Source organism: Bos taurus, chromosome 15 (genome assembly GCF_002263795.3).
Source record: "Bos taurus isolate L1 Dominette 01449 registration number 42190680 breed Hereford chromosome 15, ARS-UCD2.0, whole genome shotgun sequence".
Classification (NCBI taxonomy): domain Eukaryota; kingdom Metazoa; phylum Chordata; class Mammalia; order Artiodactyla; family Bovidae; genus Bos; species Bos taurus.
In genome coordinates, this window is record NC_037342.1 from 71596000 (window position 1) to 71608489 (window position 12490).

The following is a 12490-nucleotide window of genomic DNA, read 5'->3' on the forward strand; positions in this document are numbered from 1 at the left end:
ACAGAGGCTAATCCACTCATCATGAACTGGGCTGGACCTAAAATTCCACTTGTTCTTGGCTTTCATTCTGCATTTCCTTTGGTATTCAAAATAGTAGGGTCTGAAGGTGCACAGATCATGCTTGTACACTGAATGAACAGAGTGGCTTGTACTAACATTGCTGTAATTTAGCAGTACTTCTCCCCTGGAGAAGGAAACGGCAGCCCACTCCAGTATTCTTTCCTGGGAGACCTATGAACAGAGGAGCCTGGAAGGCTACCCATGGGGTCACAAAGAGTCAGACACAACTCAGCAACTAAACAACAATTGATAGCCTCTTTCAAATGACATTAATATTGGTCTGTATGGCAATTCAGAAAGGAACCTGTTACTAGATGCTTCTTTTTTCCTCTCCCAGCTAATAAGTAGAACTAACCCTTTGGACACGATTAAGAAGGTGGACAATTTTAAACCGAATAAACATAGTTCCAAATATACTGACTTTAGGGAAGTGACAGTCACTCAAACCTCAGCTTGCTCACCAAAAATGGGGAATCCTATTATTAATAATATTTTTTTTAGCAGGGCTGTTATAAATTCAAGCAATAGAGGTAAAGGCCCCCCAGTAAATGATAACAACTGTCCAGCTGTTTTCTAAGACCTACTGCTACCAAAACAGCTCTACTTTTGAAGTCTGCCAAAAAGTCTTCTTGAATGATTTTTATAACTGTGTCAATTTTCTGTGGTCATGAAATGGGTGCAGATTTCTAATATAATGTAATTTGTTTTAAATACAGGACTCAGAACTTCAGAACTACTTTGCTCACTGTGTGATCTTAGGTAAGTTGCATAACCACTTAAGTCCAGTTTCTTTATTAGTTTGGCCAAAAGGTTCACTCATGTTTTTCCATAACATCTTACAGAAAAACCCAAGGGAACTTTCTGGGAAGCCCAACAGAAAAGAAGGGTAATAATAGTACCTTCATAACTAGATACTACTGTCTGAATAAAATAATGATTAAAGGCCTGGAATATTGGAAGGACTTAACCATTTTAGCTGTTTTCATTAGTATAATGAATAGTTATATAAAAATATATTCAAATATTCCCTTCCATAAATTGGATTGTTAAAGCATTTTGCCCATCCTGCTTGCAGCCACTACATCATTCTCAGACTGCTTCAGTCTCCTCTCATTGTGACTGCAGACAAATGTTTACTTTTTCAACTTGTTCTCTGCTAATGCCGAATGCTTGGCTGCACAGACGCCCAGTCATGTTTGACTCTTTCGTGACCTCGTGGACTGTAGCCCACCAGGCTCCTCTGTCTCTGGGATTCTCCAGCAAGATTACTGAGTGAATTGTCATTTCCTTCTCCAATGGGTCTTCCTGATCCAGAGATCAAACCTGGGTCTCCTGCATTGCAGGCAGATTCTTTACCATCTGAGCCACCAGGGAAGTTCACCTGGCTGCAATACATGATGTCAAATTTATTAGGACTTCATGGTGGTTTCATATAAGGTGGGGTTAATGTAATTCTCTTAAAGAGCCCCAAGCTTGCTGCAGGCCTGCCATGGGTTGCCCCCTTAATTTCAACCTTCCCCACAATGTGCATTGTCCACAGTCACTACTTGGAAGTGGAACATTTCCCAGTTGAACATTAGATAAGACCTCAGCCCAGCAGACACCTTGACTGCAGCCTTGTGTGAATGTAGGCAACCTTTAAACCAGATAAACAGTTTCGAATGTTACTTTGTGGCCTTAAGCAAGTGATACCCTCTCAAACCTCAGCAGTCAACCTAGCTAAGCTCTCTGGATTTTCAATCTATAGATAATAAAATGTGTTGCATCTTAAGCCACTATATCTGTAGTAATATTGTTGTGAAGCAGTAGATAACTGACAAAGTGCCACAAATTACACTATACTTGAGATAATATTTGTATCCTTACTTAGAGCAACCAGACTCTACTTACAGGAAAGAATTTAAGTTTATCACATCACTTCGCATAGTACTGGGTTGGTCAAAGGGTTGATTCAGGTTTTTCAGAAAAAATCTTATGGAAAAACCCAAACAAACTTTTTGGCCAATGCAATACTTAATGCACACTATGACTTTTTTTTTTTCTCCTAGATTAAAAATTGGCCCGTGACTCTCATAGTCCCTTCCACATCCCTCCTAGTAATAAACAATTTTGTTCTACAAATACCAACAAATCATACCTGGTTAATAACCATGGGCTTCCCTGGTAGCAGAGATGGTAAAGAATATGCCTGCAATGCAGGAGACCTGGGTTTGATCACTGGGTCAGGAAGATCCCATGAAGAAGGAAATGGCTACCACTCCAATATTCTTGCCTAGAAAACTCCATGGACAGAGGAGCCTGACAGAAGTCCATAAAGTGGCAAAGAAATGGGTATGACTGAGCAACTAACACTGAACCCTCAGTAGCTAGTTTCACTTCAGTTCAGTTCAGTCGCTCAGTCATGTCTATTTGCTGCCCCACGGCTTGCAGCAAACCAGGCTTCCCTGTGCATCACCAACTCCCAGAGTTTATTCAAATTCATATCCATCAAGTCAGTGATGCCATCCAACCATCTCATTCTCTGTCATCCCCTTCTCCTCCCGCCTTCAATCTTTCCCAGCAGTAGGGTCTTTTCAAGTGAGTCAGTTCTTTGCATCAGATGGCAAAAGTATTGGAGTTTTAGCTTCAGCATCAGTCCTTCCAATAAATATTCAGGACTGACTTCCTTTAAGATGGACTGGTTGGATCTCCTTGCAGTCCAAGAGACTCTCAAGAGTCTTCTCCAACTTTGAACCAAAGTTCAAAAGCTTCAATTCTTTGGCATTCAGTTTTCTTTATAGTCCAACTCTCACATCCAAACATGACTACTGGAAAAACCATAGCTTTGACTAGATGGACCTTTGTTGGCAAAGTAATGTCTCTGCTTTTTAATATGCTGTCTAGATCAGTCATAGCTTTTCTTCAAAGGAGCAAGCTGTTTTAATTTCATGGCTGCAATCACCTCATCTGCAGTAATTTTGGAGCCCCCAAAATTAAAGTCAGCCACTGTTTCCCCCGTTTACCCATCTATTTGCAATGAAATGATGGGACTGGATGCCATGATCTTAGTTTTTTTAATGTTGAGTTTTAAGCCAACATTTTCACTTTCTTCTTTCATTTTCATTAAGAGGATCTTTAGTTCTGCTTCACTTTCTGCCATAAGGGTGGTGTCATCTGCATATCTGAGGTTATTGATATTTCTCCTGGCAGTCTTGATTCCAGCTTGTGCTTCTTCCAGCCCAGCATTTCTGATGATGTACTCTGCATATAAGTTAAATAAGCATGGTGACAATATACAGCCTTGACTACTCCTTTCCCAATTTGGAAACAGTCTGTTGTTTCATGTACAGTTCTAACTGTTGCTTCTTGACCTGAATACATATTTCTTAAGAGTCATGTTGGGTGGTTTAGTATTCCCATCTCTTTAAGAATTTTCCACATTTTGTTGTGATCCACACAGTCAAAGGCTTTGGCATAGTCAATAAAGCAGAAATAGATATTTATCTGGAACTGTCTTGCTTTTCTGATGATCCAACGGATGTTGGCAATTTGATCTCTGGTTCCTCTGCCTTTTCTAAATCCAGCTTGAACATATGGAAGTTCACGGTTCACGTATTGCTGAAGCCTGGCTTGGAGAATTTTGAGCATTACTTTGCTAGCATGTGAGATGAGTGCAATTGTGGGGTAATTTGATCATTCTTTGGCATTGTGTTTCTTTGGGACTGGAGTGAAAACTGACCTTTTCCAGTCCTGTGGCCACTGCTGAGTTTTCCATATTTGCTGGCATATTGAGTACAGCACTTTTATAGCATCATCTTTTAGAATTTGAAATAGCTCAGCTGGAATTCCTTCACCTCCACTAGCTTTGTTCATAGTGATGCTTCCTAAGGCCCACTGGACTTTGCACTACAGGATGTCTGGCTCTAGGTGAGTGATAACACCATCGTGGTTATCGGGGTCATGAAGATCTTTTTTGTATAGTTCTTCTGTGTATTCTTGCCACCTCTTCCTAATATTTTCTGCTTCTGTTAGGTCCACACCATTTCTGTCCTTTATTGTGCCCATTTTTACATGAAATGTTCCCTTGGAATCTCTTATTTTCTTGGAGAGATCTCTAGTCTTTCCCATTCTGTTGTTTTCCTCCAGTTCTTTGTTTTCATCACTGAGGAAGGCTTTCTTGTCTCTTTGCAATTCTTTGGAGCTCTGCATTCAAGGGCATATATCTTTCCTTTTCTCCTTTGCCTTTCATGTCTTTTCTTTTCTCAGCAATTTGTAAGGCCTCCTCAGACACCATTTTTCGTTTTTGCATTTCTTTTTCTTGGGGATGGTCTTGATCACTGCCTCCTGTCCAATGTCACGAACCTCCAACCATAGTTCTTCAGGTACTCTGTCTATCAAATTGAATCCCTTGAATCTATTTGTCACTTTCACTGTATAATGTAAGGGATATGATTTAGGTTATACCTGAATGATCTAGTGGTTTTCCTTGGTTAATTGATGCAACTAATGATGTGTAAGTGATCTTGGGTATCCTTCATTCCTCAGTGCCTGAAACTGATAATAAGCTCCATCTATACTTTGAGAGCCTATCAGAGAGCATGGAAGCCCACTCTGGTATTCTTGCCTAGAGAATCTCCACGGACAGAGGAGCCTGGCAGGCTACGTCCATGGGGTCACAAAGAATCAGACATGACTGGGGACTAAGCACGGCACACAGCATACTATAAAAGACTACTATAATGCTCACATGACATTTGTTTTTTGTATAATTACAGATACAGAAGTAAAACCACAGAAAGAAAAAAAAGAAAGTGAAGTACACATAGCTATGTGTATGCAGGAAACTTCTAGTCTTATAAAGGAAAACATCTTCTATCTACTAACTATGGTCTGGGGCAGGTTAATCATGGCTGAGGTGTAGACAGTAAATTTTCTGTTTTTTAATGCAAAGGGAACATACTTTGGAGCCAAATTAATAGTTAGGCTAATAGTTCTGGGCAGCTGGTAGAGGTTGAAGCCTGATGATATCTTGGGGGCAAATCATAAAACAATATCTAAGTGATTCCTCCAGAAGTACTTTCAAATTAATTAAGCCTAGAGACCACAGGGCTGATTTTTTAATGGCCAAATTACCATGAGTAAGATCCAAAATGTCTGAGAAAAATACAAGTGGGCAGTGCTGAGGAAATGGATCTGGTCTTCAGTTTTTAATTTTCCCCCCCCTCTTAAAGATGTGTTCATTCCTCCAGGTGCTTTGGTTCTGTTCATCTTTCATCTAAATCGCCTTGCCTAGAGCCAGAACACACCCAGACTGAGAGTTCAAGCCACAGGGAGAAGAAGGTGGTGACCCTGTCTATGATTTCAAGCAAAAGAGCGAAAGGGAGAAGGGAGCAGTTTATTAAAACTTGAACTAGAAGGAGAGCAAAAGTGTCAATCTAATTCGTGTTTAATGACTGGGCTCAAGTCATAATGTCAGCTCTGGACCGCCAGGGAGGAGGCTGTCTGGTTGGAGAGACAGCACCTGATGAGGGGAGATGACAGGGTGCATTGTCTTGGACTGTCTCTCTTGCGCCAAGTGAGGAAGCGCCAACGCATGCTGATTTTCTTAAGGAAATCATAGAGGAAAGAAAACAGTGACTTTGCCTCCACTCCTCTGCAACCCTGCTCCATGACAACAGTGGCTGAAATTCCCATAGTCTCCTGAGTATCTTTAGTATTAATTTCTATATCCAATATAACTTTATCGACACCAATTTAAAGCAGTATCTCTATGTCCATCCAGAAGAACTGTGGCTGCATCATTTTGGCAGAATTGTGATAACTCAGTTCAGTTCAGTCGCTCAGTCGTGTCCGACTCCTTGCGACCCCATGAATCACAGCAAGCCAGGCCTCCCTGTCTATCACCAACTCCCAGAGTTCACTCAGACTCACAGGTATTTAAAAAAAAAAAAAAAAAGCATTGATTTGGACAAAACTGAGTTCACAATCTGACTTTAGAAGTTATTAACTGGATAGTTAAATACATAAACCTGTTTTTATGAAATAACCATTTGGTATGTGGTTGGCTGGATTTCTCTAAGCTTCAGCTATTTCAGCTATCTTTACAATGGAAATATTAACATCTGTCTTTGGGGAATATTGTAAGAATTAGACTTGACAGATGTAAAAGCAACAGCAGAGAGGACCTAAGACATACTAGAAACTCAACCAATGCTAACTTTCTATTATTACCTAGGAAATGTTCAGGGCAAATCATTGCTATGTCCTGAAATTTCTGGCATTTTATTAGGTACAAAATATCACTCTGTACACACCCCATTGGTAAGTATCTACTTACCTGCAGCAGTTTTACAGGTAACTAGGGTGACTTCTTTGTATTAAAGAAGTCATTACCACAGATACTAGTATTACACTATATACAAATGAAAAACTGGTATTAGAAAAAGTGATATCACATTAGTGAGAGAACTGGCTTCAGCTGCTAATCAGTCCTCCCAGGGCCTGTGGGCACTTCCTTTGGGAAGATGATGAGGCCACTTTAGGAAGTAGAGTTCATTCTTGGGACCTGCTTCTCAGATGCCCTTTCACCCCACAGAGGAGACTTTCGAACAAAGTATGAGAAATTGACATTCTTGCCAAATATAAACACACCTCGCCACTGTGGATTAAAGAAAACATTATTTTTTCTCTTTAGTCCTTGAGACCACCACTCTGTGACCATCAAATTGGTATATAGGCCTCTTCTCCCTATAATTGATCTCATGTTTGCTGTATCAGTTTTCTCAGGGTACCCAAATCAATTACCACAGCTTTGGTGGCTTAAGAAGATCAGAAATATATTCTCTCACAATTCTAGAAGCACCAGGAGTCTGAAATCAAGGTGTTGGCAGGGCTGGTTCCTTCTGAGGGTGTTTTCTATGTCTCTCTCCTAAATGCTGGTGGCTGCTGGAAATCTCTGGGATTCCTTGGCTTGTAGACAGGTCAGTTCATCTCTGCCCCCATCAGTAAATGGCTTCCCCTTCTCTCTGTCTCTGTGCAATAGACCTCCCTCTCCTTTCTCTAAAAATCCAGTCATTAGAATTAGGTCCATCTAAAGCCAAGAGAATTTTCCCAAAATTCTTAATTGCATCTGTGAAGATTATTGTCAAATAAGGTCACATGCACAGATACCCAAGATTAGGATCAGGGCATGTCCTTCTGGCAGACACTATTTAATCCATTACAGCTGCCTCATGTACTAACAAAGGTCCCACAGATCTTAATTCTTGTCTTTCCACAATCCATTCTCCATAAGTAACCTAACGATCTTTACAAGTCTAGATCTGATCCCATCACCTTTCCAACTCAAATCAGCCCAGAGGATTTCCACTGCAGATCAGATTAAAACCAACAGCCCTGGTCTGTAGGATAGAGTCCACAGAACAAAACCTCAGCATTTTTCTCCCCACTTCTTCCTCAACTGTCCCTTCCTCCTCTCTGATTCTCTGTATTCCACAAAGGTATCAAAACTTTTTTTTATTATTGTTTTTTCTGTTCACAGACTTCTCCTATATTGACAACAGCTGGTTCCTGTTATTATTATAAGGTTGTCTTGCACCCTAAACATTTCAGTTCAGATGTCAGTTTCATAAAGGAACTGTCCTTCACCAAGCTACCCGAACTGGCTCCTACTCCTCACGGTCACTTTGTCCTAGAACCTGCTTTCCACCCTTCAAGGAGGCATCACAAGCTAAAATCACATTCAAGTACATTAGTTTGCTCGTTCAGTGTCATTCCACTAGAATGTAAGCGTCATGACAGCAGGGACTGTTTTGCAATCACTGTTTTGCCATCAGTATTTGAAGCTCAGTTGGTGCTTAATTACTTTTTGTTGTTGAATAAATGAAAGAATGGTGAAGTAAGTCAGAAAGAGGAAAAGCAAATGCCATATATTAGCACATGTATGAGGAATCTAGAAAAATAGTATAAATAATCCTATTTGCAAAGCAGAAACAGAGACACAGACGTAGAGAACAAATGGATGGACACCAGGAAGAAACATAGGGAGGTGTGGGAGGAATTGGGAGGGTGAGATTGATACACCTACAGAGTTGACACCATAAAAGAGATACTAAGGAAAACCTACATTATAGCACAGGAAACTCTGCTTAACGCACTGTGGTGATCTGAATGGGAAGGAAGTCCAAAAGGAAGAGGAGACGTTTATTGTTGTTATTCAGTCACTCAGTCGTGTCTGACTCTTTGCGACCCCATGGACTGCAGCGTGCCAGGCTTCCCTGTCCTTCACCGTGACCTGGAGCTTGCTCAACTTCATGTCCATTGAGTCAGTGATGCCGTCCAGCCATCTCATCCTCTGTCATCCCCTTCTCCTCCTGCCTTCAATCTTTCCCATCATCAAGATCTTTTCTAATGAGTCAGTTCGTCATATGAGGTGGCCAAAGTATGGGGGCTTAGGTTCAATATCAGCCCTTCCAGTGAATGTTCAGGATTGATCTCCTTTAGGATGGACTGGTTTGATCTCCTTGCAGTCCAAGGGACTCTCAAGAGTCTTCTCCAACACCACAGTTCAAAAGGATCAGTTCTTTGGCACTCAGCCTTGTTTATATATAGATAGATAGATAGATATATGGCTGATTCATTTTGCTGTGCAGTAGAAACTAACACAACTTTGTAAAGCCACTAAACTCCAATAAAACTGATTTTTTTTAAAAAAATGTATGAAAGAATGACATCTTGTTTCAAAGGAAAGAGGGACAGAGAGAAAAGAAGTAATGAGCATTGTTAAGTCAGTACCATATCTTTAATTATCTTGTTTACATATATTCATTCTTTTCATTTTCACATCAATTTTATGATATAGGTTCTATTCTTTCTCTTACATGCGATGCAGAGATGACTTTCCCAAAGTCACATAAATAGGAAAACAAAGCTTTCACTCAACCCAGATCTCCTTGGCTCCAGGGAACAAGATCTTTAAACCAACTCTATTCCACAGAGAAAGTGAATAAGGAATGTGGAGTTTTAAGTCAGCATGGAAACATACTATAGAAAGTGGGTTCCTGGTATGGATGCTGTGACTTTCTAAGTGAATTCTTCTCAGGCATTCACAAAAAGAACAGTGGTCTACACTGGCCTCTTGGCGATGCTATGAATTCCCGTGGATTTGGGGTGGAGGAAACACTGGGATACAGAAAGAGCTAACCAGTGTTTCAGCAAGTTAGCTCAAAATAACTGGGGTGGGTGTTTGCTTTTCACATGGGTAAATTTAATTAGCTTTGTGGGTGGCTCAGAACTGATACAGACCTCCTCTGGCTGTGGTACAAAATTATCCAGGGCCACATTTAGCATTTCTCAAAACATGCCTCAATCTCCATCAAACTCGCATGTGCCTCCATCAGGAGAATTTTGAACCAGTACAGAGAAAATTAAATTTAAAATAAATTTAATAAAGTATTTCTTCAACTCTATAATCTGCACTTAGAAAATTATCATCTCTTGGTACATACAATTACAATATATTTGAAAAGCCTTTTCAGACCACGTTAGCTGCTGTGGTTTGTTAATGAAACACACACACACACTCCATAGCACTTATAAAAGGGAAAATATTAAGTGCTGAAACAATATTTTAAAGAATTAAAGTGAAACTACTCCCTTGAGTAAAACAGATGCTTTCTCTACTCCTTGGCTTTGAAGAAAGAAGATATGCTTATTACCACTTGCCTCTTACCCTACCTGATTTTTGAACGTTTATAGCACACATAATCAGAAATGTCAATAAATCGCAGGGCATTTATTTTCTAAATCATTATTTACGAATCAGAAATATGACTTAGATTATTCCGTTCCCAAGCAGATCCAGCTGAATAAAGGGACTAAGGATTGGGACCTTGTGCTCAGTTGCTAAATTGTGTCCAACTCTTTGCAACCCCATGAACTGACACCTGGGAGTTACATTCCTCTGTCCCTGGAATTTTGCAGGCAAGAATACTAGAATGGGTTGTCATTTACTTGTCCAGGGTATTTTCCTGCCCCAGGGATTGAACCCCTGCCTCCTGCATTGGCAGAGAGACTCTTTACCACTGGGCTACCTGGGAAGCGGCCAGAAACTAGACAGCTCTAAATGTGAGCATAACACTTGGTTCACACGAGTGTGTACATATTCAACAATTGCTTATTAAGACTTTCTATGAACTAGTTACCGATCAGACAGTAGAAACAAAGCTTCTGCCTTCCTAGAGCTCATATTCCAGGAATGGAAGCAGAATATACATACATACATATATATATATATATATATATATATATAATAGGTAGAAAACACAATTTCAGGCAGTTGCTAGTGCTATCACGAAAAAGTAAAGCAGTAATGCAGGCGTACAGTGATGGCAAGGCACTGATGGACATTTGAACAGAGATCTGGGAAAGTGAGGCACAGCAGAGATCCACATAATTGAGGGAAGGGCTTTAGAAACGGGGACAGGAAATATAAATGACTTGGTTTGCATGTCAGGAAACAGCAGGGGGTTGAAGTGGCTGGAGAATTGAAAGTAAATGGGAAGAGCATTGAGAAGAGAGACTGGAGAGGTGGATCATGTCAGATCCACCTAGATCTTAATATGTAACATCTAGAACATGTAAGGCCTGGCTGGGTAGGACGAGGGTCTGGTCTTTCCTTCTACCTCTGGAGGAAATCCAGTGGGTGGTTTTTAATAGCTGAGGAACATGATCTAACATTTTTGCAAGTACAGCTGTAACTTCTCTGCAGGGAATCAACTGAAAAGGATCACAAGCCAAAGATAAAAGCCCGGAGATGTCATTGCTCTGGTCCAGTGGCTGTGACTTGGATGGGGTGAGGGGGGCATCCAACATGGTAGTGGAGGCAGTCAGACTGGACCGTGCTTGCTGCTGGGATGACGCGGACAATGAGCGAAAGGGAGGCATGCTCTCCAGACTTCTAACCTGAATGAAAGGTAATACCATTTATCTCAGGGGAGGAATTTGCCACTCTAGTAAAATGAAAAGCAAAAAATAAGCAATATTTAATGAATGACTGCTTCCTCTCCATTACCATCCTTTCACATACAGAAACAGGACAGGGGCCCATTCCTTTCTTCCTTCCTTCTTTCTTTACTTCCTTCCTTCCTGAAAGGGGTGAGGGAAGTATTAAGTCAATCACCCTGCTTTGCTCAGAATGATTTAAAGGCAGCACCCTGGGAGTATAAAACATATCAGGGGAGTATAAATTAGAAATAGAGTAAAACTGGCCTCTGGCCCTACAGTTTCACCGTTAAGAATTTCTCCCAAGCAGAGACACAATGGATTATGTGAAGATAATACAAGGAAGGGTGCTCAGTGCTACACTGGTTGTTAGAGAAAAATATTTGGAATGACATAGCCAAATTAGTCACTGTGCATTATTAAAATCACTACTATAACTACTATAAGATCAGAAATACTAATATTACATGCAATGGATATAGGAAGGTGTCACCATATATTGTATAGAAGAAAATTCAGGTTACAAAAGAGCATGCAAAGCATCAATTCTCTCTATAAATAAATAAACATATACACAGGAGAAAAATCTGTAAGTCTAGACACCAAATCATTAAAGGCGATTATCCTTGGCCTGAGAAAGGATGGGATAAGTTTAATTAAAATTTATGGACTGACTTATAATAAAAAACGTTATCAGACCCATGACAAAAAGTTATTTCTAAAGTGAGGGAGTGAAATAAGAGGAAAAATAAACAAGTATGTGCAAAGGGAAACTGTGAGTAAGCCTGAGAATATGAACTATTGAAGTCTACCCACCTGCTAAAGGGGGCACTCAAACGGAACTCTAAAAAAGATAGCACCCAAGACAGACCTTAGTAGCTACAAAATTCACCATATCCAGAAATAAAAATGAATATCATTAGTGCGCCAGGCCCTTCGTGACCTGTGGGCCCCTGGCTCTAGGGATTCTCAGGGGTCTCTTCCCAGCTACTACCACACAGGTGAGCTAGGCTGTGCTCGTTCCTTGCACACATCAATCTCATTTCCCTCTCAGGTGGTTGGCACACATGCCTATCTCAACAGCCCTCCTTATACTATATCAGTGCTACCTGAAGAATTACTTGTTTCCCCAATAATAAATAATTAACTTATAACTCCTTCTTAACATACACAAAATGTGTAATTACAAATTTATGAAACCACTATCTTCTCCATTAGATGGTACGGTAGACAAAAATAATGCCCCTCCCCTCAAACTATGCTGCTGCTGCTGCTGCTGCTAAGTCGCTTCAGTAGAACCTGGGAACATACTACTGGATGGCAAAAAGGATCTTGCAGGTGTGATTAAATCAAGAATAGAGCTGGGAGATGATGCTGGATCATCTGAGTGGATCCAGTGTAGCCACAATATTCCTCAGGAATAAAAGAGGGAGGAAGCAAGCAAAGGGAA

At 40.5% G+C, this 12490-nt stretch overlaps 1 protein-coding gene and 1 long non-coding RNA gene across 3 annotated transcripts in view; one reads left to right on the forward strand and one right to left on the reverse strand.

Annotated features, from left to right (window-relative positions):
- LOC132342292 (uncharacterized) overlaps positions 1–1069 on the forward strand; it is a 30571-nt gene extending 29502 nt beyond the window's left edge. Inside the window, exon 3 of the long non-coding RNA XR_009490607.1 lies at positions 777–1069. This is a non-coding gene — a long non-coding RNA (uncharacterized lncRNA). The remainder of the gene's footprint in view (positions 1–776) is intronic.
- LRRC4C (leucine rich repeat containing 4C) overlaps positions 1–12490 on the reverse strand; it is a 1420098-nt gene that overhangs the window by 1198078 nt on the left and 209530 nt on the right. The window lies entirely within an intron of this gene.